The sequence below is a fragment of the Tachypleus tridentatus genome, chromosome 12, assembly GCF_004210375.1.
Source record: "Tachypleus tridentatus isolate NWPU-2018 chromosome 12, ASM421037v1, whole genome shotgun sequence".
Lineage (NCBI taxonomy): Eukaryota > Metazoa > Arthropoda > Merostomata > Xiphosura > Limulidae > Tachypleus > Tachypleus tridentatus.
Genome location: NC_134836.1, coordinates 19333693 through 19361442, shown reverse-complemented (window position 1 = coordinate 19361442; position 27750 = coordinate 19333693). Strand labels below are relative to the sequence as shown.

The 27750-nt window shown below is 33.9% G+C and overlaps 1 long non-coding RNA gene across 2 annotated transcripts; it reads left to right on the top strand.

Moving 5' to 3' along the window:
- The first annotated feature begins 408 nt into the window (after positions 1–408).
- Positions 409–26777, top strand: LOC143233769 (uncharacterized). Of its 2 annotated transcripts, XR_013018304.1 has the most exons (5): positions 409–540; positions 1081–1334; positions 2322–2429; positions 5810–5978; positions 26657–26777. It is a non-coding gene; the product is annotated as an uncharacterized LOC143233769 (long non-coding RNA). The 2 variants fall into 2 exon arrangements; XR_013018303.1 differs by lacking the exon at positions 26657–26777 and having other exon boundaries at positions 5810–9208.
- The last annotated feature ends 973 nt before the right edge of the window (positions 26778–27750 follow it).

The following is a 27750-nucleotide window of genomic DNA, read 5'->3' as shown; positions in this document are numbered from 1 at the left end:
TCATTGACCATAGAAATTCTGACTTATACAGCAGGGGCATAACCAGCATCGTTACACGTTGGCAAAAGTGTGTTGAAGCAAATGGTGTTTACTTTGATTAAAGCATGTTTTACAATACAGGTTTAAACTTTTCCAAATTTCGCAGTCCTAAAACGACATTTATTTCTGAACAATTTAATATATGAACTTGGAATCTGTTATACAGTATAAATAGTTTTATTTTTTATAATATTGTACAAACATCTGTATTCATCTGAAACATTATTTGACAAACAGCATTTAATTTCAGCAAATTTTATTGAATAGTAAATCAACTTAGACGTGTGACTAATAACACATAAAATGATTGTGTATATTTATGTATAATGTTTTTTACCGATGTTTAAAATAAGTTTAAAATAAAGTTAAGATGTCACCTGTTAAAATAACTTGAAACAATCAGCGGCAATTTTACAATGTTGCTAATCTGCAAAACGTAGTCAAAGTAATGTTCAAGTGAAACATAAATTATCTTTATTTTGATGTAAACAAGAAGTAATGGTAAGCTTCTTAGCAGAAAAATGGCATTCGGCTGCTGTGTTATATGTTTAAATAAATGAATGAAAATTAACGCCTGCAAAAGTTAAAAATTATTCCTATGTTAGGTCACAAGTATTCAACTAAGTAATGAGTCATATTTAATTTGTATGCAACTGATACTGATAAACGTACATTTATAAAATCAAAAGTAATAATATATCTACAACTGTTGCCAGATAAAGAAATGATTGTTAATAGCAATGGCTCCCACTCCTAGTGATAATTTAGTTAATTTTCTCGTGCATTAATAGATGAAATTATGTATTTCTTGTCAAGTTTCATAAGTTTGTGTTACACCCACATTAATTTACAGATTAATGTAGCACTGATCTATACAACTTTCCTTTGATTGCAAGTTATTGATAGTTGTTTGAGACTAATGTGCACAGTGTGCTTGAGAAAAATATGTTTATATGTTTTATGGTTAATTTTTGTGTATATTTTATTATTTATTTTACTCTAGTTTATTTCACAAAATAAAGTTACCTTATTTTTTTACAGCTATGTCAGGGCTTTTTGACAGGTATGGTTTTCTATTTCTGAAACCAGCTGCTAGTGCTTTTCAATGCAAGGATAATGTTTTAGGCTTTAAGGATGATATAGCAGAGAAACCTGTGCAGGACAAATGGTATTATGATGGTGATTATAGATGCCATATGTATGATGAAGAAGATGGAAGTCTGGAGAATAAAAATGAATAGCAGAAGGTTTTCTCTAAGTGGGATCATTACAGACAGTGTGTGAAAAGAGAAAAGGTAAATGATGCCCCATGCCAATGATGTAGAGTGTACTTGTAAGTTTAATTTCCAAGGTTATCCAGTGGTTGATAGGATAAAGGTCTTTGATTTCTTTATGTTGTATTTTGAAGATAATAGGGTGAGAGGACACAAACTTAGGATTTATAAAAGATAGATTAGGCTCCAATTAAGACAGTCTTATTTATCCAGTAGGGTGATTGGCTTATTGGATGAGGTGCCTTTGGCAGTATTGGTGGCCAACACCTTATAGGAGTTTGTTTCTCATGTGTGGATGTGCAAGGGCAGCTTTGATGTGCTAAGTGGTTTAATTTTGTTTGCATGTTAAATGCAATACTCATAATTTACTAATGTTTTATCTGTAATTAATTTGATACTAATTTTACCTCAATGTACCAATGTAATACACATGTAGAAATTTACTGACTGACTAAAAGCATAGTTTATGTATTTTTGAATTGTATTTTCTGTCAAAATAATTTATCACATTTATCTGATGAAATTCATGTATGTTGTAATTTCAAATAATTATTCTTAAAAATATACATACCATACTTGTGCATGCCATTTATATTATTCATAGTTTATTTAAAACCAAATGAGATATTTGTGACAAATGTTTATTAATTGAGCACTGAATTATTTTGTTACTTAAATTAGTCATTACAGCACGAAAGCAAATTCTAGTTACAGTATCCTAAAACTAGTGAAATAACTTTTAAAGGAATATTTTTCTATCAGTTTCTATTAAAATTTTCAAATACTACATGAGCACAGTAAGGTAAGTATCTCAAAGTGTAAAATCTTTGTGAGTTTTTTTACCCTCCTCATGAAAAGTAGGGATAAAAATTATTAAGATGACAAGAATGTTTAATTGGACTTATAATCACAAGGTTTAATAGGTACATATGTAATATAAGACAGCATATTTTTAAGTACTAGCATGTAATATGCATATAAAGGATACCTGATGTGTTTTGTTTTCAGCTGAAAGCATTAATCAGGGTTGGTGTTCCAATGAATATAAGACCAGAATTTTGGAAGAAGGTGTTAGAGCTCAATATAGTTATGGCAAACACTAGGTTTTCTTATGAGGTAAATGCAAGCAATTGTACATTACATTTCTTTTTTACTACTATTAATCTTTTAAATAAGTAAGTGAATATAGAATTCGAAATAAAAGCTTGCTTAGTAAAATTTTCAGTACCATGTGATATTATGTCATTGTCTTCCTTTCTGGATTTGGTCATACCTTAAAACATACACATTAACAAAACTTAGAATAAATAATACAAGCATAATTATATGAATGTTTTAAAATTGTATCTCAAATGAAACAACAATTTATGGAACTTTTCTAATAAAGTGTGTTTGTGTGTAAAAGTAGGCATTACAGCATTTACATGAAAGGAATTTCTTGTTCTTCTTAATTTAAAAAATATATCAGTTTCTAAAATAAAATATTGGTTTAGGTTGTTTAATTAAATTGTAATTACTTTCTAGGTAACATATTATTGGTTTAAGGTAGATTAGAAACAAATACCAGAAACTGCTTAATATGTCTGTAGAAACTTTATATATGTATATCATACTCTGTAAGATATTAAAATTACGGATTCTATAAAAATAAGATATTAGGATTAACTGTTATACATAAAAAATATTTAACCATTCAGTCTTTATATTATTTAATTTATAAAAAAAAATGTTTATATAGCTTACATATCATGTTTAACTGATATCAAGCTGCTCTAAACTTTAATTGCTGTGTGGAGTTACGTTACAAGACTCTCAGAATGAAAAACTGGGACATTTTCACTTAGTGACACTGGAACAGCCTAGTAACAGGTTAAATTACAATAACACAGTTTTCACAATTACTAACTAATCTAAAGTTTATTGCATCATATTTTATAACCACAGACAAAGAATATATGTTATGAGCTTATATATGGCTACAGAAATAATAAATGAAATTTACCTAAGTTGGTTTGATCTCACTCAAAAGAAATATATTACTTCATTTTTTAAATTTTTTTTTCCTATAACTGCCAAGTGACAGGTTGGGTTAAGAAAACATAGCAGAAAGAACACTGTACCATATGATATGTCTTTGTTAGGTGATTCTATATAAATGACCAACTGTATATACATCTCATTTAATGCTTCTGCTGTTCTGATCAGGACAAAAAAAAGTTTGTTTATGACAATAACCAAGTCTCATCTGTAAACTGGTCCAAAGTCATATGTTTATTTAGACATCATAATAGCATGTTAAAAACACCAAAAAAAGGACAGTTTTTATGCACTTGTAAGACAAATCAGCAACTGTGTTAACATTTTCAGGTATGCAAATTTCTTTATATTTTTAGAAATATACTTATTTCACTGGTCATTATTTTGTGTTCTATGCATGATGAATTTTTTGTAAGATTTTATAGCTGTAATTTTACAAAAATACACATCTTATAGCACTTTATTTACTAAATAAATAAAATTAAATACATGGACACTTTTTCCAAACATTATACAAGACTCTGTTTTCAACTCATTATGAGCACAAAATGTCACTTTCTTTTATATATGAATCCTATAAAAATATATACTCGTAATTACTTGCATAACTTTGAAATTGTAGACATGAGTTTTGGAGGACCTGGTAAAACAGCATATTAAAATGAGATTAACAATTGGGTTTCACTTTTTAAACAACTTTTAAATAATTGATCAACATTTATCATGTGAAACTGTATTAAAATTAATAATAATCTAGATAAGATAATATATGCTACTTTGCATATATACAAGGTCTGTTCAAAAAATACGTGGACTGACGTCATAAAACAAAATCTACTTTATTTAGAAGTTACAGGTCTGGGACCCCTTCAAAATACTCTCCTCCCCAACGCACATACTTATCCCAATGGTGTTTCCACTTGTTGAAACAGTCCTGGTACGCTTCTTTTGTAATGTCCTCCAGCTCCTTCGTCGCATTTGCCTTAATCTCGGGAATCATCTCAAATCTTCTTCCTTTCAAGGGTCTTTTGAGTTTGGGGAACAAGAAAAAATTGCAAGGAGCAAGGTCAGGTGAGTAGGGGGTGGGTGGGGAAGAACCCCATATATATATATATATATACACAATGGGCAACAGCAATTGATCTGTAGTACACAGACATATAAATATTATATTTTTCTTTAGCTTGTGAACATTTCTTGTTTGCTAAAGTGTTTTAAATTGTTCGTACATGTATTTATCTTGGTACTCACATAGGTTTAACATTAGAGAACTGATTCTGAAATGTGAATAAACTGCTTTTGTTCCTGTTGTGCACTGTCCTGGTCCATTATCCACTGGTGTCACTTATGGGAAATATGGCTTTAGGAAAAATATTAAACATACTTTGTAGATTTTGGCAGTGACCCTAACTATTGGTGAATCTTATGTTGTCCAGAGGTTATAATATCCCTATATTTACTTATGGAATGATCAACAGTGATGTGAGTAATGCACTCTGAGAAAGATGACTGTTGGTTTATGTATAGTAATTAGCTCTCTCAGTCATCATAGAGATTTTCTTCATTGTCATCTAGAGAGAGGTGTTATTTATTTTGTGAACCCATCCTGTTGATTACACTTTGTTCTCTTTTGCTAATCTTTTGCTGTTTCTTAAGCTGTTTAATTATTCTTCTGTCTAGCCTTAAACAAGTGTGCTGAGAGTACCAAAGGTGCATTAATATTTTAATTGTCTGTTTATTAAAGATGAAATCATTTCTGGACTATTCAATGACAGAAATGTTGTGACTTCACAATTAGAGAGAATAGTTGCTATCCCCCTCCAGTTTCATTTGTTTTAACATAGTTCCATTTGAAAGTAGTCTTTGCTTGTAAAGCTCACATATTTTCATTGTTGGTTATGTCAGACATGTGTGTGAAGTGTAGTTGCCACAATAGTTAGAAAGGCTTCCACTTCTGCAACTCCATAACTAGTGCTGTAGTAATTAGAGTGTGGAATATACGGAGATATAGATATAAAAGTTTGTGAGAAAATTTAAACTTATTTAATGATATGCATACAAATTAAAACAAATTCCATTCAAGTTAATACCAAGCATGTCTACATAAAGTAGAAGCATTTATCCAAATAATTGAACATGAATGTGAAGCAGGTCTTCTATTTTTAGAAATATTCACACACACAGAAAGCTACTTTTATACAGGATATTTTGTTTAACTTTGATGGATATTTTGTCAAACATTAAAAATTTCATATAACTCGTATTGTTTTTACGTAAAGTAAAGCTACTCAGGTAATTCATATGTCAAACATAGTATTACAATGTTTTCTGCTGCAAAAGGTAATAGTACTTTTAAACTTTCTTTAGGTTTTTGTTTCCTTTCTACTGTATATAATAATATACCAATACTTTCCCAGAACTGTTTTTAAATGTTTTGTGAATATTTATATTTATTTCAGGAGTCTGTGTCTTTGCTGAGAGAGGAGCTTATATTCTTAGATGTAACTGAATTTAACACACAGAGTTTTGAAACCATATTATCTGAACTTGAGCAAGATAAGGAAGATATTTCCTTTAAATGTTGAACTTTCAACCCACAGTTCCTGAGACAGATCACGTTGGATGTTGGTAATTTGCTTGGTTTAGTTTTATTGAAGAATCGATGTAGTTGCCTAATAAATTTAAAAGTTAGAAAGACTTCAACTTTTCCAACTCTATAACTAGTATTGTGATAATTAGAGTGTGGCATATATAGAGACATAGATATGAAAGCTTTGAGCAAACATAAACTGATCTAATAGTATGTATATATATATAAAATGCATGTGTGTATAATTTCTCCACTAAACTTAGCCTGGTTTTGTTCAATAGTATCTCAATCATTTTATTTGCACATTTACAGGCAGATACTAGATAAAACATATCATTATCAAGGGTAGATGGAGTGATAATTTTATGGAGCTTAGAAACGTGTTATTATTACTTAATGCTTTGCTTTATTTATAAAATTTCTAAATAATTTTGAATAATTTTTTGGGCATTAAATATTTAATGTATTTTGCTTAGTGGAAAAAAAAAACATTTAAGGTCACTTCAGATCTGTAATCCAAGTAAAATATTCTAAACATGAATATGTGAAAATATATATCTGTATGCATTTTTTGTTATTTTGAAGGCTAGATTTTCTGACTGTTGGAATAACATTATCTGTTGACAAGAGAGACAGAAGTCTAATTGTTAAATATTAGTTTTTAAGTGTCAATAAAAAAATGTAAAGTAAATTGTGTCTCTCAGTAGGTGAGTATTTGAAATATCAAGCACAGACAGACAGTCAACAGTTAACATTATTGCAGTTGAAAGTGTTTCATAATGAGTGAAATACAAAATTACTGTTTCTACTTACATAGGAAGGACTCACCCAACTCACTTCATGTTTTTTAAGAAAAGTGATAAAGGAATAGAAGGCAGTTATATACATTATATAACCCATAAATTAATTATTGTCAAGGTATAGAATAATATGTTATGGAATATATAACTCATATTTTAATCACTATCAAGGTACAAGTAATATATTGTACAATAAATATATATTAAGTTTGATTTTATTTAATGTCAAGGAATAAGTAATAGTTTATACAAAATATAACTTTAATTACTGTGCTCATGGTAATTAAGTATTTATCATAAATAAAAATAAAGGTAAACAAGTCTTTGTGTTTTATTCATTAAAAAAATTCACAATGTTGGTGACTGGAAATATCATTAGAACTAAAGTCTAAAGCTGAAGTTGCATTGTAGCAAGCATGTGTTTTTATTTCAGGAATGTCTTATTTGGCAGCCATATTTTTGATGCAGCTAGAAGAAAAATATGCTTTCTGGGCCTTTGTGTCTTTGCTAAAAAGACGGAAATGTCTGTGGGGATATTTTCGTAATGTGCTTCAAAGGTTGGGTGAAATGTGAAAAATAAGTCAAAATGGAAAGAACTAACTTGTGTCAGTTATGATAGGAATAAAAATTAGCTTTGCTTATTTCCTTTTTTGTTTAATTATATATAAAACCTGAGTGCTAGATTTGTATTCAAGTTTTGTGTGCAACAGATGTTTTGAAATTGTGTCAAAAATAGATATTCCTGGAATAAACTTTAATGAGTATCATATATATAGCAGTTAATTAACATAGGCTTGAAGTACCTATAACTTATTTAAAACAAATATACATAAAATTATGAGTACACTTGTATTGCTTATGTTTAAGGACACAGAATATATTTACTAAAAAATTAACTGTAAACAAGATAAGACAAGTTTTTGTTTCATATTTAGATAAATGAACAAAGTCTTAGAAATTTAGAGAGTGAGAAAGTTTTAATTATAGAAACCTGATCAAGTAGTGTATTGTGTATCAAGCCAGGCACTGGGTGTGTGAACCTTCATGCTCTGTCTGTTAGACTAAACTTTATACACAACACTGTTTTCCTGCATTATTTAATTGAAACATTAATTTTTAGTAAACTAGAATATTTTTTGATAATTTAAAAATTATTTTGCTAAGAAATATTAGAGATTAGAGTTGTAACAGTGGCATTTCTACACATGATGTCATCTATGGTCAATAAATATATAAAAGAGGCTAGACACTTTACAGTGTAAACAGTCTGTGTAGTTAATCTTATACTTGCAGTTGCTTGCTCTTGCTTCTGTGTACATGCTTATTGGGGTTTCCTCATTCTTGATTTTACCCAATATGCAAAGCAAAGTATTTCATAGTTACAGCTAAGAATACCTTTGTTGAAACATCTAACATACCACTGGTGTTCAACTGATCACAAACATTGTCTTTTTTGTTGTTTTGTATTGTATTATTTTAGTGTAAAAAAACTAACTAATTAGAGCTGAAAAAGAAATTTCAAAATAGACAGTCATTTGAAAAACTTGTATCGCCACTTACCATGTATTCATAGTCATCTGGTAAGTGTCATAGTCAGACTTGTGATGATGGATTAACTTATCAGAACACATTGCTCACTGAAGTTGTCAGAATATTAAATCAAGCTGGTTATTGTGATTTAATTAAGAACACTATGTGTGTAAAGTATACTATTTCTATTTGTGCATATTTTGGTATGTTAAAAATCATATTACAATAAAATTGTGTGAAGCTGATTTTATTAGTGTGAAAGAAAGTTTTTTTTTGTACTTTATGTACATTATCTGAACAGAACAATCTAATGATGTATAAAAGAAAAGTATGGGCTATGGGAAAAAATGAATTCTTTAGAAAGCATTCAGAGATGAAAGGAAAACTCATTATCAAGTATGGTAGTAGGGATTATGATGAAACAAATTTTTGGCTATTTAAAACCACCTTTAAAATGTCTGAATAATAACAATGACAAGTTCACAGTATGGGCTGAATAAAACTAAAGCTTATTGTACTTATAAAGCTGCATGAATGTCAGGTCTTAGTTGTGAATCAGAAGATTTTTATATGAAGGTTTCTTTCTTCAGTGGTTTTAGCTAGCATCTTAAACAAACTGGGTACAACAAATACATCATAATATCCTAGGACATGTTCAGCTGTAGTAGTCATCCCGAATTTGATGGTGGTTACGCTATCTTAAGAATGACACACCATTGTTCTCCAGTCATGTATAATTAAGTATTTGGTTGTGATGTTAAATTAAGAATGCCACCATTGTTTTCCAGTCAAGCAGAATTTGGTATTTGGTTGTGATGTTGTTTACATAAGAATGAAACACCTTTGTTTTCTATTTATGCAGAATTTAGAATTTGGTTGTGATATCGGCTTGAGAATGAAATACCATTTTTTTTCAGTAGTGCAGTTTAGTATTTGATGATGCCTTATATGTCTTGAATTGGTTGTTTTCCTTTTTAAAGAATAAAATTTTACTCTTGGTAAAATCAAGGTTTTCTGTTATTATTATTCTCATCAAGTTTATTTAGTATAGGAAATCATAACATCAAATGTAGAGTGAAACTGCTCATTAATTAATTTTCTCTGTGGGCAAAGATTTTACTTCTTTTTTTTTTACAATTAGCTTCAGATATATGCTTAGTCTTGAAACCTTTTGATACTTGTATTTCAGAATAAACTATACACAATGGGTGCTGTGTGTCTTCACTCCCCTGTTGAGACACAGTCTTAGCAGTAGCGGACTTGCTCTTGTTGCAAGGTGTGTGCATCAAATCACTGAATTAAGAAAATACAATATTTTATTTCCTACTTAGATTATGCTAACACTAGCATTGGTTTTTCTGAGTATCTGCAAAGAAAAATCATTAGGAACCGTGAAATGTAAAGAAACGGTTTAAAAATATTACTTTTTTTACTTAATCAAGCCATTACTATATGTCAATATCTAGTAAAAACAAAGTGAATAAATTATTATGATTATAAAAAACACAAGACAGTTTATCATTATTTGGTATTATGTCCACAGTAAAGGAATAGAAACTATGAAATAAGAATGATATTTAAAGTAAGAAACAACTGTTTGATTTATTTTTTAAAGGGTTTTTATTCTTGAACTACTATTTATATACTACATAACTCCATCCACTATCTTTAACTTGTAGCTGTAAATTAAAATTAATAAAAAAGTTTCAGAAGAAAGAAATCATATAGTAACTTTAACCTGCAAGTTCATTGCATTAACTGCTTTTAAATTTTAGTATGTAGCTTGAAATATCTAAAAACAGCTGCTAAAATTGTGGCTAAAAGCTTATAAATTATTAAATTAATATATAAGTACAAAAAATATATGACACTTATTTATGTAAGTTGTTAATAAGTGTACAAGAAAAGTGTGGTAAGTTCTGGATAAAATTCAGTATAGTAAGTACATTAAAGGTTTGTTTAAAGTAATATCAGTGTATTTCACTCATTTATACCTAGTAAAGAATCTAACTGGTGTATTTGTGAGATATTTTTCTGTAATTTTGACAATTATTGACTCAATATCATGAACACATGTTCATCCTCTTATGTAAGGAAAGGCTAAATACTACAGAATTGGTTCTTAAGGTTTTAATATAGTATCTGTGTTTTTATGTATGGACATGCTAGAAGATAGCCTGTTCTAAAAGGCAGTAAAGAAACCTGAACAACTTGGCTTCATATTGTGTGTAGACTATTGGTTGAAGTATGTAATCTGGAATATCTTAATATTTTTGTTCTCCCCTTGGTGTGGATTCCTGTATGTGGTGAGGGCACCTCCCAGGGAAGTTTCTGTTCTTTCTGGTTACCTCCTCTGGGGTCTAAACATCCACCCACGTGTTTGCCGTGCATGGCAACCTGTGAAGGGGAGGAGAGAATCTTGGTGGTTGAGGGGTCCAACCCTAACAAACCACTTTGGCCTTGAATTCCTGTAGATGGGCGGCCTTTGGGTGGCCCTCTTGGGTCAATTGGCTGGTCCACTTGGGCTAGGGTCAACGGAGTACCAGTGTTGAAAGTTCTAAACGGGTGTTGTGGACATTGTGTCTGATGCTGGTGTTTGGGTATAGTGCTCACGAAACCCTGGCGTTGCTGCAGTGTCCTTGTTTGACATTGTAGTGCATCCCCTCATAGGGCTCAATGGTGGGTGGGGCTAGTGGGCACTGAAATTTCCCTTTTTGATTTTGGATCCTCCAAATAAAAACGTAAATAAAATAGTGAAAAAACAATTCATAGGTAAATGACTATAGGTAAAAGATTCCGAGCAACATTCTTCAACATCTGTAACACCTATTGTACCTCATTTTCTTATCCTATATTCTCTTTCAGACAAACCTTTAGGGTAAATGTCTCCCTTTTTTATTCAGAAAGGACTGGAGGGACTTGCTGGCTCTCCAAAGTCAGTAAAGAAGCTTCGATCTGGTGACGTATTGGTGGAAACATCCACATCTCAACACAGGTAATTCCTTTTGTATTCAAAGGCAATTGGGGATATACCTATAGAGTTTACACCTCATGCGACTTTGAATTCATCATGAGTAGTTATTGTTGAGAGGGATTTGAAGAACATCCCTGAGTCAGAGATTCTCGCTGGTTTCTTCACTCAAGGAGTTTCTGCAGGGAGGCATATCTCCACTTGCAAAGATGGAATTACGAGGCCGATCAATATCCTCGTTCTAACATTTACATCACCATGTCCACCTGCCACCATCAAGGCAAGTTTTCTTAATTGCAGGGTACAGCCATACATTCCAAACCCTCTCCGATGTTTTCAATGTCAGAGGTTTGGTCACTCAAAGACGTCATGTTGTGGTTCCCTGATGTGTGCTCATTGTGGTGTCAAGGACCATGATGCCTATGAGTGTGAAACAGACCCTCGTTGTGTCAATAGTAATGGCTCTAACCTGTCCTACTTTCATTCTTGCCCTAAATGGTTGGAAGAAAAAGAGGTGCAGTGTTTGAAAACGATTCACAACATTACTTATCCTGAGGTTCAAAAATTGCTGTCCATCACTTTATCTCGGACATATGCTGTTGCACTTAGTTCCACAACTACAGTGGGAGTGCAGACAGATCTCTCTGTGCCTCCAAAAGAATCATTCTCAAAACAAATGAAAAGCCTTTTGACCTCCATGGTTAAAAAGGTTGATGAATCATCTTCAACACCCATCTATGTCCCTTACATACATTCCAACAAATCCTAAGATCCACATCCTTTGGTTCCAGGTACAGGCATATCCTCAGATACATCTTCTTTTCCAACCCCAAAATACAAATAAATCATTTGTTCGCATCCTCAGTCACTGGAATCCCCTTCCAACAGCAAAGACCTGCCCAATTGACCCCAGGAAGAATCCATGGAGGTCGATAGACTTCCCTCAAATAAGGACAGTGAGGAAGAAAGACATTATCAAAAACAGAAGGGTTCTCCACCCAATTTGCCTACATGTAATTAAAAATGGCCACCTTGATACAATGGAACTGTTGAGGTTTACATTCTAATCTGAATGACATCCAAACACTGATTGCTTCCTACCATCCTGTATGTCTTTCCTTACAGGAAACATTTCTGAAGCCTGTGCTTCAGTCTCTTTTTGGCAGTTTTCTTTGTACAGAAATGACAGGCTGTGTGATGGACGAGTACATAGAGAGGTGGCACTGTTGATTAATCAGCATGTGCTTACCCTGTCTTTGCTACTTGACACACCCTCGGAGGCTGTAGCCATCTGTGTTTCCTTGGGTCATACCATCACTGTTTGTTCTCTCTACCTGCTTCCTGGAGAGACATATGACCAATCAGACCTTGATGCTCTCATTGAACAATAGCCATCTCCCTTTTAATCCTGGGGGACTTTAATGGACACCATCCTTTCTGGGGAAGTGCTGATATTGATAGGAGGGGTCGATCTGTAGAGCATGTGCTCTGTGTTCACAACCTTTCTCTTTTCAATACCGGTTCTTCTACTTATTTTCATGTACCTAATCAGTCCTTTTTTGCTATTGATACCTCAGTTGACTCCCCTTCATTATTCTCCCATATTTAGGGAGGGTTGACAATAAGTCACGAGGCAGTGATCATTTTCCTGTAATTTTGAGAGAGACTGGCCATAGTCGATGCCACCTAACCCACATGCCCTGTTGGAAGCTGGATCAGGCAAACTGGCCCTCTTTCACTGCTCTCACAGAACTCAATCCTTCCCTCGTCTGTAAGCCATCAATAGACAATTGTGTGGCAGCAGTAACTGACTATATTATACAAGCAGATGCTCAATGTATTCCTAAAATCTCGACATGTTTTACACTATATCCTCATCTGTGGTGGAATCCTACCTGCCACATGGCATGGAAGGCTCAAAAACGGGCCTGGGATTTTTTTTTCTGTAGATTTCCTATACTCCTGAACTGCATTGCTTTCCAGTGGTCCCGTGCAAATGTTATGTTGGTAAGATGTCAAAGCAAGAAGGAATTTTGGATTAAGTTAACAACCGGCATATCTTCTACCACCAGTTTCAAAGTCATATGGGACAAGATTTGAATGGTTAGTGGGCAGTATAATTCTGTCCCCCTCTTGATTTTGCTCTCTGATGGCCAGGAAGTAGCTGACACCTGGAGCATTGCTGATACTCTATGTGAATGTTTTTTCCAGGTATCTTGCACTTCTGCTTCTTCCTCCACCTTCTTAGCCATCAAGACTCGGGCAGAGTGAACACCTCTTTCCTTTTGAGCTGAATGTCTATGAGTTTAATCGTCCCTTTACACTGGTGGAATTCAAACTGGCCTTTCATTGGTCTGGCAGTACATCAGTTGGACCTGATGATGTACACTATGTCATGCTGTGCCATGTATCTCTTGCTTCTCTTGCTATTTTTCTGATTGTTTTAAACCAGATCTGGCAGGAGAATGTTTTTCCTGATGCCTGGTGCCAGACTATTGTCCTACCTTTCTCTAAGCCTGGGAAAGATCCCAAGATTCCTTCAAACTACTGTCCAATTGCTTTAACAAGCTGTCTCTGTAAGACCTTAGAGAGGATGGTTAATGCTCATCTTGCTTGGTTCCTCGAATCAAACAACCTCCTCTCGCCCACCCAGTGTGGGTTGCGACAACAGCTCTCCACCATGGACCACCTGATTCGACTTGAAATGTTGATCAGAGAAGCCTTTCTTAAATGACAATATCTTGTATCAATATTCTTTGGCATTGAGAAGGCTTATGATATAACATGGAGATATGGTATTTTGCAAGACCTTCATATATATGGGTTACATGGCCATTTGCCCATTTTCATTTAAAAATTTTTTAATGGACAGGAGATTCCAAGTTCATGTTGATTCGACACTTTCCTGTTCTTATCTACAAGAACTTGGAATCCCTTAGGACTGTCTTTTGAGTGTCACACTTTTCAATATAAAAATTAACGTCATTACTGAACAACTCCCTCTCACTGTTGCAAACGGGCTCAATGTTGACAATTTACACATCTCATGTCAGTCATCAAACATGAGGTATATTGAGCAGCAGCTACAGACTGCCATCAATCGTTTACTGAAGTGGACCACAGCAAATTGCTTTAATTTTTCTTTCTCTAAAACCGTTTGCATGCACTTTTGCTGCCAACAGGGTATTCACCCTGATCCTGAACTTCATATTGGTGAAGTTGTGCTGCCTGTGGTATCTGAGACAAAGTTCTTGGGACTTATCTTTGACCATAAGCTGACCTTTATACCACACATCAAGCAGCTATGGGTCAAATGTACAAGAGCACTGAACATCCTCCGTACCCACTCTACCACCACTTGGGGAGCTGATCGATATTCTCTGCTAAAGATATATTGTGATCTGATTCGATTGAAGCTCAACTATGGATCATTGGTCTATGGCTCTGCCAGACCCTTGGCCTTAATGATGCTGGACCCCATTTATCATCAAGGACTTTGGCTCTGAACTGGGGCTTTCTGCACTTTCCCAGTTCAGAGCTTATAGGTAGGATCTCATGAACCTTCTCTGCCCCTTCACTATTTGCACTGTCTTTACTATATTCTTCAAAACTTCATTTCTTACCAGAACATCCCACCTGTATTTTCCTTCCTCGGTGGGCCATACTTTTTCAAAACACAGTTTGCCATTGCTCCTTTTGGCCTTTGTATCCAGATGCAGTTTGATGAATTGGGTCTGTCCTTCGATAACATTGCTGTATCCACTGGTCAGCTCATCCCACCTTGGCTTATTACAGCCCCCAAATGTGACATTTTTTTCAGTCATCTGAGAATAGCAGATACTCCTGATTAGAAGTACCATCTTTTATTTGTTGAACACCTTTTGAACCTATTTATACATATGATTTTAAATCAGGTGACTCTGTGAGCTCTGCCAGGGTTTGTTGGGGTTCAGTGGTTGCACACAGAATCCCCTCTACAGCTTCTGTGCTTACTGCTAAACTTTACACCATTTCTCTTGTCCTGGATGACATAGAAGCTAAGCAGCACTCAAACTGCACTATTTATACTGACTCGCTTAGTTCTCTACTGGCCCTGGAGTCACTTCATGTTAGTTCACACCCTGTTCTTTCTGATATTCAAAATTGACTGGCCCATTTCTCTTTAACATATACTTCTATTTAATTTTTCTGGATACCGGGCCATGTTGGTATTCGTGGGAATGAGCTCGCCAACACCACAGCTAAACCTATCTGGTCTGGAACTATCACTGCTGTGCCTGTTCCATTCATGGTCTATGGTCCTGTATTCAAAGCTTGGTTCCGTGCCAGCTGGCAATCGACTTGGAGTGAGCAACGCAACAACAAGCTTTTACAAATAAAACCCTATATTGGACTTTGGCCGTCTTGCTTCTGTAAGGATCAGAAAGAGGAAGTTGTTCTAACTTAACTATACATTGGTCACAGTTGTTTAACTCATTGTTTTCTTTTATCTGGAACTGATGCACCAGTGTGTAACACTCAGGTTACAATAAGCCACATTTTACTTTCTTGTCATCATTACGACTCTCAAGGAAGCTAGTAGTGAAGGTGTGTAATTTGTATGCAGAATTTGTGGGTTGGAATAAAAGTTGGAGGCTATTCTAATAAAAGTAGAGGCAATAGATAAAGAGAATGGTAAACTGTGGGAAATAGCAGAAGAATCTTATGAGTAGCTTAAGCTTTTACGTGCAAGGAACACATCAGCTAGCAATGACTTTGAGGAAGTTAGAAGCAATACTATTAGGGTTTTAAATGTAATGAGTCTATTCTACTAACAACAAATTTTAACTCTTGGCTTGTGAAGATGAACTGTTGGTGGGAATAAAAACACAAGAGTCTTAGAAGGATGTGAATGATAAACTTAGATAATTTTTTTACAAGTCATGTTGATAGAATAGTCTATAGGGTAAGTAGAGAAAAAAGAACTAAATTATACTACCCAATGGAACAGCTGAAAGATATAACTGATAGAGCAAGATATATAATAGAGGGATTAATAATGATGCAAATTTTCTTGTGTTCTTAGAGGCTGATGTAGAGAACGGTGGGTCAGCAGAGCTAATTAATAAGTACAAGGGGTTGACAAAAGCATTTAAAGAAAAAGGCCATGGCTTAATTGTGTCAGGGATACTGCTGAGAATTAATTGTATGGATGAAATTGTGAGTAGGTTACTTGGGCTACTTGCTTGGCTTAGGTTAATACATAAGGATGAAAAAATTGGATGGTTTGGCTTGTGGGATCAGTTCAATGGGATAATGGAAGATTTTGGAATGGATGGCTCACTTTTAAATATAGTAGGGTCTGGTTTGTTTGCAAAGGCTATTAACTCAGCTTTAAAGGAAGTTTTAAACTAGGACTCGACAGTGGTGAGGGCCAAGATAAACTAAATGCAAAAAGATTAGACGTAGAACATAATAAGCATAAAAAATGAGCATAGAAATTGTTCTAAGGTTAGGATTAATTGTTACTGTACTGCTAGAAGTATAAGAAATAAAGTAGATAAGTTTAAGGTGCTGATAGGAATGGAAGGTTTTGATATAATGGAAATAACTGAAATGTGGTTGACTGTAGATGGTTTTGATGATAGAAATTTCTTTGAAATAGATGGTTATAGGTTACTTAATAGGGATACAATACTAAAGATAGTGAAGGAGTGGCTCTATATGTAAAATGTGAGTTACATCATGCTAAACTTGATGATATCAAAGATAATAGCAAGGAGATTGAATTCATTTGGGTTTCTGTTAGCAGATATAAAGGCAAAAGGTTTTAGTGGGAATTTCTCACAGATCATCAGATAATATTTATGAGAATAGTGGAAACTCTACAATGAGATTAAGATTTCAGCTGTTAATGAGATAATAATTATGGGTGATTTTAATTTCAGACACATAGATTAGGAAGTGGTAGAGTCAAAACATGAAAGAGAATGGTTTTTGGAAACTGTTCAAGATTGTTTTCTTCACCAATTAATGAAAGAACTTACTACAAGCAATGTTGTTTTAGATTTATTATTAAGAGGGTGAAAACTTGGGATAAGTGGGTACAAGTGATCGCTGCTATATTATGTCCAATGTTTTGATACATCTTGAGATCACGAATAATGATATTTTGGTTTCAAATTTCAAAATAGCAGATTCTAAAGGGACAAAAAATAATCTTTTATGAATTGAGCAACTGAATTCTTTGAAGGCACTGAGCAAATGTGGAAAATTTTTATAGATGAGTTTTTAAGTTAACTGTCATGACAGTAGATTTAGAAGATTATAGAAGATCAAGAAAGTTGATCAAACAAAAAATTAAGGCATAAAATTGGAGGTATGTAAAAAGGTTCACTGAAAATGTAAAAATTAACAGTAAGGATCTTTAAATACATTAAGGGTAAACAAAATATTAGGATGGTGATAAGATCCTTAAGGGATGATAAAGGAAGGCTTGTATCTGATGGTTATGAAATGGCTATGCTATTAAATTCTGCTTTTTCTTCAGTTTTTACAAATGAAGATTTAAGCAGTATTCCTCATCCTGAGCAACTGATAGATGAAAACAAATTTGAACAAGATAATTGCATTACTTCTAAGCTTGTTAAGAAAACATTTAGAAGTTTAAAGAATGATAAAACTCCTGGACCAGACAATAATTCCCCAAGAGTTTTGAAGGAGGTTAAAGATTGAATATGTGAGCCACTTCTGTTTTTTGTAAGTTTTTAGATAGTGGGTGGGTGCCAAAAGACTGGAAGTTAGCTAGTGCCACTCCTTTTTTCAAGGGAGATAAAAAATATTGTCTCAGTAATTATAGGCCTATTAGTCTTACATCAGTTGTGGGAAAAGTTTTGGAAAGTCTGATAAAGGATTCCTTGCTAAGTCACTTAATAAACTTCAAAATTTTATTGGATAGTTAGCATGGTTTCACTAAGTGAAAATCTTGACTTGAAAATCTTTTGACTTTCTTTGAAAAGGTGACTGCTTATGTAGGTGAGGGTAAGGTTTAAATTTAGTGTATCTGTATTTTCAGAAAGCTTTTGACAAGGTGCCACATAAAAGGCTTGTAAAAAACTTATAGATATGTGGGATAAGTTAACTAATTGAATAGAAGAGTGGCTGGATGGAAAAAAAAGCAGAGGGTTGTTGTAAAAGGAGTTCAGTCAAACTGGAATAATGTCACAATTTGGTACCTCAGGATTCAGTCCTAGAACCATTGCTATTCTTGATTTACATCAGTGACATAAATGAAGGAATGGTCAGTACATTGGTTAAGTTTGCTGATGATAAGGTGTTAGAGGATGCTGCTGATTTACAAATGGATTTAGATCATTTAATGAGTTGGGCAAATAAATAGCAGATTGGTTTTATTTATGACAAATACAAGGTATTAAATTATAAATATAATTTGTATGGCAGATAACTTTAAAAGCGTCATGAAATAAAGGGATCTTTGTGTTATAGTTAATCAATCTCTTAAGCCATCCAAGCATGGGTGGTTTCTAGTGGTAGGGCAAATAGGGTTTTAGGTTGTATCTACAAAAATATTAAATACAAGTCTAAAGAGGTTATAATTTTATTGTGTAGGTTACTGGTTAAGCCACATTAGAGTATTATGTTCAGTCTTGAGCTTCTTAATGTAGGAAGGACATTGAATTGTTGGAAAAGGTTCAGACAAGGGCTACTAGAATGGTGCCTTGAATGAAAGAGTTGTCATATGAAGAGAGATTAAGATATCTCAAAATTAGAGGGGATCTGACTGTGGTCACAAAGGTAAATTTTGGAAAGTTAGGAGTCATCTTCAGCTGATACAAGTTTTATTTTTCTGACAAGGTTGTTGGCCTCTGGAATGGCTTGTCTTCAGGTGTTGTATAGGCAGTAAATTTAAGTGAGTTTAAGAGAAAGCTTCATAATTATATGAATGATAAGTGCTGACTTTAAGATTTTTTTGAAATTTATTTATTTAATAGTATTAGTTTACTTTAAATGATGGTATAGCTGAGATGAACTAATAGACCTGTTGTTGTCCCTAATCTTTATGTAATGTTATTAGAATTATTAAGCTTAATTTTATTATAGAAACACTTGTTATAAGTTAATATTTAAATTTAATAAAGATATCATGATTTGATTTTATAGATTCATGATATATATTTTTCAGAAATTTTAGTATATACTAACCATAAATATATAGAGAACATCTTTTAACATCATTCACCAGATAAAATTAATTATTCTTTCTTCAAAACAAGTAGTTTTTAAAATATAATAATTTGTAATATGGTATCTTCTCCATAATCACCATGTATGTCTCTCTAACCCTGTTGTAGGATATTAAGATTAATATGCAATACACATACTTAGATATTTACTTGTTTTGAAGAAGCAAAGATTTACATTAAAACTGACCAGCTAACTTAACATGGATAAATGTACATGTATTACTAAGCAGCAGTATGGGTAACAAATTTCTTTCAAACTTTTAACCAAAAAGGGACCAATTTAATTAGTGTTCAGCAATTTGTTGTAATTTTAAAATTGACATTCTATGTTCTTCATTCTTCTTTTTTTTTTATTCTAATTTTACCAGTAGAAAGCTAGCTTTTCATGAATTTCAAGGGCTTTTACTTCCTCATGTGGCTTGCACACCAAAACCAATTACTATAATGCTATCTAATGTAAGTAGTTCAGCCAAATAACAGGAGCTTGGCAATTATTCTATATAGTTTTTCTGATTGTATGCTCAACAGTGTTTCAGAGCATGAGCCAAATTAGGAAGTAGGACTGGGCACACCAAAAATTGAGAAAAGAAGGTACGAATGGGTGGAATAACATTACAACACTTAGCAGTTTTTGACACAGTGCAGCCTTAAAATAGGTTTGACCATTATTCTGCCTATTCCTATTTCCTGTGCTTTTTTTGTAACTTGATAATTGTTCAAACTAAAATAAAAGTGTATATAGCTAAATTTCTTTGTTGTAAGCTTTGTTTCAGCAACAAAGTACAGATATATGTATGTAATCAAATTATGTAACCTTAAGGAAATGCATGACATCATAAAGGGGCAGTAAATTTATTAGTGTCTCTGGACACCTATCCTACCACAGTAAATCAACTAGATAGTCATAATCAACTGGCCTTACAATAAGAAGTATCTTGAAAAGATTTTAAGCATTTATATGCAGGTGCTTTATTATGTTGTAAATATTATGCCCCACATACAGTCATATCTGTTTCAAGGAAACTCAATAAAAGGCATTAAACATGAAAAAAAAGGTTTTGGTAATTTGTATAATATTATTAGTTGTATTGGTAAAAATTGTTGGTTTGGAGTTCAGCACAGAGCTGCACAATTGGTTATCTGTGGTTATCAAAGGTATCGCCATCTGATTTTTAACATAGTAAACCTTCAGACTTGCCACTGGGGATATGGTGAAGGGAAGTAAGAAAGAATGGCTGTTTTATGAGGAAGGTGAAATCATGACAATCTAATTAAAAAATATGCCTATTAAGTCCTGAAATGCAGCTCATTTGATTTGTTTAAATGTAATCTTAAAATCCAGCATCTGCATGTACTAAATGATTTGTTTGTTTTAAATTTTGCTCTTAGCTGCTTGTGGGCCGTTTACACGAGTCATCCTTAATTTAGAAATGGTAAACTAGAGTGAAGGCAGCTATTCAACACTGACAGTTCTTGGACTACTCTTTTAATGATGAATAGTGGGGTTGGTAATCGTAGTATGATGTCCTATAGATGAAAAGATATGGCCAGTGATGAGGATTTGAACCCGTAGATTGCAAGTCGAGCACCCTAACCACTTAATGAAGGATTTGTGAAAGGTTTGTCAAGATGTATGGGCCAAGATTATTCTTGTCTTTCTTCACTAAAGCTCATTGTCATGTTAATTAAGCATGTTGTTTAAAGCATATTTTAGTAGTTTGATAGTGTTGCAATATTCCATGTGATTGTGCATTTTGTGAAAAATGAAGAATAAAACTATTACAGTCACTCAGGATTTTTATCATTTCAGATTTTAAAAGAATTAAGGAAAATGTTTTTTATAAAAAAAACTTGACAAAATGATGTTGATCACATCATTTCTTTAATATGGAATGCCTGAATGAAAAATCTGACATACATCGTTAAAAAAACCTGAAGTGTAATCTACAGTGTTCGGAAAGTCATTGTGCACTTATATATTTATTAACAGACATGTTTCAATATAGAATACAGGATGTAAATATGAATGACAATTATAAACAATGTTGAAAGTGACCCCCGTTGGCATCAATACAGGCTTGGATCCTTCTTATTTTGTTTCTAAACACCGCTATTAGTTGCTGGCTTGAAATAGACTGAATGAATGCTGATTATAAAACTGCACAGTGACTTTCCGAACACCCTGTACATTAAGCAAATCTTAATTCTCTTGTTAAAATAGACACGTGTAGATCTGTGAAAACGTGACTGATGGTGTCATGCATAAATGTTACCAGATGGAGGAATTATAGTAAATTACATCAAATAAGTTAGCTTGAATGCTTTTTAAAGTCACATCAATATATTTCATTGATCATCGATGAATCTGCTTTATTTAATGTAGTTTGAGAACTACACAGTTTGCAATACCTCCTGAGCATGTCCCAGTGGTTAGTGTACCAGACAGTGTATGCTGATGATTTATGATTTACACTCCTTTTATGAAATAAAAGTGTTTCACGCTTTGTGTTATAAGAGCGATAGTTAAATCACGTTATTAAATTAGAGTAGTCCCATCGTTGGCAGTAGGTGATGTTGATTATATTCCTTCCCATTAGTTTTTTAGTCCAAAATTAAGGATGGGACTATGCACAGGTAGTGATTATATAGTTTTATTGGATATTTTAAAATGAGCAACGCCTTTCTTCCAAAAGGTAATTTACAGCAAAGAAAAGTATGATTTGTTTTGAATTTTGTGCAAAGTTATATGAGGGCTATCTGCGTTAGCCATCCCTAATTTAGCAGTGTAAGACTAGAGGGAAGGCAGCTAGTCATCACCACCCACTGCCAACTCTTGGGCTACTATTTTACCAACGAATAGCGGGATTGACCGTAACATTATAACGACCCACGGCTGAAGGGGCGAACATCTTTAATGTGACGGGGATTCGAACCCGCGACCCTCAGAAGAAAAGTATGAAATGTGAGAGTTCCTAGTTTCACAAACATTCTAATGATAATGCCTGTCATCTCAAGGATTTTGAAACATTTGTTAAAGAAATGGCATGTCGAAAAATAATCTCATTTACTAAGAAAGCATTGTAAGTAACATGCTCCCGAGAAGAGAGCACCATTAAAGCGGTTGACAACAGGGGGGAAGGGAGTTTTATAGTCGTAAAAATCCACATTCAATAAAACTAATGTGAACTTAGTGATATATAACTGTATAACCCTTTCCGGGAATATTCTCAATCAAGGTACTTCGATGACATAGCTAAGGCTGGAATGCTCCCCACATCGTCACCAGCTAAGTAACGTATGAGGTAGCGTATTTCATTTGTTACAAAACATTCCTAAATTTAACCATTCAGGTAGAACCATCGTATGCACTTCTACAGCCTAAAGTGCTATTTATATCCTTTCATTTAGATTCTGCAAAGGCACCTCTGGTTAAATTTCCTTCCAAAGACACCAACCATGCACCTTTTACCTTATCTGGGACAATATTCTTTTGTTCATCGTGAAATCAAATCATTCTACACTATTATAGCTCAAAACAAACATATTATTACACTTTTTAATAAGCACTTGATGTTTTAGTTTTTTACTAGCACACTAGTCCGGCTCGCTGAACCCGAAACGTAACGACTTTAGCTCTAAGGGCAAATTCTGGGAACAGATTGGCGGCGTAGCAATTGGTATGTAAATAAACAAATTTTTTGTTGGTTACACGAAGAAATAGGTATTAAACTTTTATCATGACATATTGCCTCTTTTCTACAATATACAGTGGTAAGAACATCTACTGGTACTTAATCAGATCTAATATATTCCATACTGTTTAAATTCATTACAGTTCCCTAAGATATACACGTACAACATACCTCACCCATCACTTTATTGCTTGACCTATTCCTTTCTGTTAACCACAGACATTAAAACACGTATAGTTATTTACATTTCACATCTAACCATCGAGCACGCAAGAAACATCCCGAAATTGTAATTTGTGAGATTTTTGTTGATTTTCATGCAAAGCTACCTTAGATGTATATACATTAGCTGTCTCTAATTTAAAAAATGATAGACTAAAGAGAAGACAGCTAGATAGCAACACCCGCTGCCAACTCTTCGACTACTTTTTCCCAGTGAAAATGAGATTGATCCTAACATTTTAACACCCACCAAGCTTGTTCGATGAAGGGCTTCTACAGATTCAAGTTGAACGCCCTAACCAACAGACCATACCAGGCCCTATTATAAATGGGGAACCAGTAGCCCGTCATTTTAACTATCATAAGCACAGTGCTAAACATTTCAAAATCGTGGTTTATACGCCGACATTTAAACATAACAACAAAGTAAAATATTTGAACTTGAAACCGTCAACTTAAACAGCATTAATGAGCGTCCTTTTTACGACATATGAGGCGAAAGTTTAATTTTTACTGTGAAATTTATTTTTAAATACAAATAAATATACACGTTATTTTGTGTATTTACATACATAATTCGTAATTCTGTTAATTTCAAATGCATTTTTTTATTTTGCACATTATTTTATTACAAACATTTACGGAATTTTCGTTCGTATTGTATATCTTTTAATCTCTGCATTTTATAATTCTATAAATTTTCACTGTTGGGCCCGGCATGGTCAGGTGGTTAAGGCACTCGACTCGTAATCTGAGGGCCGTGGGTTCGAATCCCTTTCACACTAACCATGCTCGCCCTTTCAGCCATAGGGGAGTTATAATGTAACGGTCAATCCCACTATTTGTTGGTAAAAGAATAGTCCAAGAGCTGCCTTCCTTCTAGTCTTGCAGTGCTAGCGCAGATAGCCCTTGTGTAGCTTTGCGCGAAATTAAAAAACAAAACAATAAACAATTGTTACGAAGTGCAGGGCTAAAGTCAGACCGTGACGATGTATTGTCTTTTATTATTACAGAGGTCGTACACGCGCCTTAAGTATTTTTCTAATACTTTTTCTTCAAAGTCATCAAAAGATGGCCGATTGTCATAAAATATACAAAACTGTAGGTGGGTGAGAATAAATAAGCATATCTTCATCACGATTAACGTATAAATGATTTTTAATAAACACTTGAGTTCTACTAACAAATGTTGTTAGTTTTAACAAGTGCATTTGAGCGGTATGTTTTCAACTCTGAAGGACAGCATAAAATATGCAGAGTGCGAAAGTTTTCTTCAAAATTTTCACAAGAAAAGATATTTTAGGGTGGATACAGGCTTTCACAAGGTCCCAATTACAGGGAGGGATTTCCGTTCCTCAATTTTCTTTTCAAACGTTACTGTTTATCAATTTGGAAATAAAACAAAATAGGATGCAATCTTGTTTATAGGCAAACATTTTGAAAGTAAGAATCTAGGGTTATCACTGAATCGTTAATCCTGGTTCTGTGGTTTGTGTTTCTAGATATGAAACAACAAGATTACTTGAGATTTTGTTGTTGAACTCTTCTAGTGACTACTTACAGAGTTATGTTGACAATAATGACATTTCTTAGCACTGTGCACTCACAGCTAATAATCAGATTTACTGAAACGTCTTGTCTCGAAGATCATGAGGATAGTTTTTCTTCCAAGACCTAAATATCTTCAGAGAGAACTAAGTACAATCATTAAAATTAAAAAAAAATGTTCTGATATGTTTTTATCAAAGTTGAAGACCAAAAAATAATAAAATGGAAAACGCTCAAAACTAACGAAACTTGTTTATTACGAATATTACAGATACGAAACATAAAACATGTCAGAAAAGTCATATAAATAGAGGGAAAGCGAACTTAACGAAAATGACAATACTTGGTTGCACAAATATCAAAGAAAAATTACTTTTGATGAGCTATACGCCAATAAAGAAAAGCGTGTCTGCCTGCGACTTCTATTTATAAAATAATAAATCGTTTCTTTTTTGTGTTTTTTTCGCGAGCTTATCTCATTAAAAAAGACGCGTATGCACGAACACAAGGCGATAAGTAATAATACCAAGATACATACCCTCAAGGTCCACTTAATGTGGGTGCAAAATTTCATATTTCTTGGTTCATTAATTTTGGAACTATGGTGGTTACACGTATACAAACACGCCTTTTTATTATTATAGATATTCTATTATGGGAATTATTTTGTATTTCTAGCATAATATCGGATTTTGGAATAATCTAGACCTTCCAAGGTGATCAGACCTTGTGACATATTATTTGCTAAAAATTGAGTGGGAGCTCAATTTTTAAATTACTGCATTATAGTTATAATACGTTTTTGTGTTATGGCTTTTGTTTTGAATTTCGCACAAAGCTACACGAGGGCTATCTGCGTTAGCCGTCCCTAATTTAGCAGTGCAACTCTTGGGCTTGACCGTCACATTATAACGTCCCCCTGGCTGAAAGGGGCGAGCATGTTTGGTGTGAGGGGGATTCGAACCCGCGACCCTTGGATTACGAGTCGATTGGCTTACGCACCTGGTTATGCTAAGCCTGTTTTATGGTATTGCAAACTCCTAGTTAGATAGGTAAGGTTAATTTTAATTTTGATCTGTGTAGGTAGCTTGCTTTGATCAGGGCCAGGCATGGCCAAGCGCGTTAAGGCGTGCGACTTGTAATCTGAGGGTCGCGGGTTCGCATCCGCGTCGCGCCAAACATGCTCGCCCTCCCAGCCGTGGGGGCGTTATAATGTGACGGTCAATCCCACTATTCGTTGGTAAAAGAGTAGCCTAAGAGTTGGCGGTGGGTAGTGATGACTAGCTGCCTTCCCTCTAGTCTTACACTGCTAAATTAGGGACGGCTAGCACATAGCCCTCGAGTAGCTTTATGCGAAATTCCAAAACAAAAAAAAAATGCTTTGATCAGAAGATAACGCTGAATTAATGTAAAATCAAAATGTATATCATGAAGCCAACTTAATGGTTACAAATAAATTTAATCGATTAACTTTAAATGAATTAGATATAAATACAGCTTCTTTTCTTTTTACAAATATGATGCATATTTCTGAACATAAAGAGGATAAAAAATAGGAGTTGGTATTCCTCTCATTTTTACTGATGTTGAAACAAAAGTGTGATTGAACATAATGAAATCAAAGTGTAAAACAATATTTATTAAACAAATACGTTGGACGATAGATGGCACTTATGACTGACAAAAAATGTGTGTGTGTTTTTCTTACAGCAAAGCAACATCGAGCTATCTGCTGAGCCCACTGAGGAGAATCAAATTCCTGATTTTAGCGTTGTAAATCCGGAGACTTACCGCTGTACGAGCGGGGGGCGACAAAATAAAAGACTTGAATTCTTTATTTTATTCTAGAGTTGTTTTGTCTTATACTGAAACAGTATAACATTGTATGTATACATAAACAAGAACACCATCTCTCTCAGTGTGTTTGTAGTAAAGCACAAAGATACACCATGGGCTCTCTGTGCAGTACTCACCACGGGTATCAAATCACATCTTTCTCAGAGCGAAGACTAAAGACACAATATTCAGCGTTGTTCCTTCCAATAAGAAAATAAAATGACAAGCCCTTAAGACATCACATTTTTTGCCGGTAGAAAAATTCATCTTCCTCTTTTTAGTGTAGCATACTATACAGCAATCTTTTTCACGAGAGGACACATGTGACACCAGTAGATAAGTTGGTAGCTGGGTTGAAAGTAATGTAGTCTCATTCTAAAACCAACATTTCCATATAAAAGAACAACAAAAACAGCCAGAAACGTGTATATTTTAACAATTTTAAAAAGTTTAGGCAAATATCAGGAGGACAGGAAGCACTAAATATGGTTTGGAAACCACAAAAACCACTGGAAAAACCAAGTTTACATCATCACTTGTAATAAAATATTATACACTACTGGGAGCATAATTGTGAATAAGTCAATGTCATGCTGACTTGGGAGTATGACTGATACATAGCGCACCAGAACTGAGTCACGGATTTCACCTTGAAGAGACCACGAGCTAAAGAGTCGTTCCTTAGATCCAGAAATTCATCTTGGATATCATCTGTGATGCTGGATACATCAAGTTCAGTACAAAATGGGTTCCTTACCAGGGCCTCCTGTTCCTGTGATAGCTCAGGGAAGTAACGCTCGACTTCCTTTTCTAGAGACTGAAGATGTTCGGTAATCTCATCCTTGAGGAACTGATCCAGTTGGATCTGAGACTCATCCGTCATTCCACAAAGTTTTTCAAACATTGGTTTTCCGACGCCAGTTCTGCAGTTTGGAAACAAAGGCCCGAAGACTATCTTGAAAAAGGAG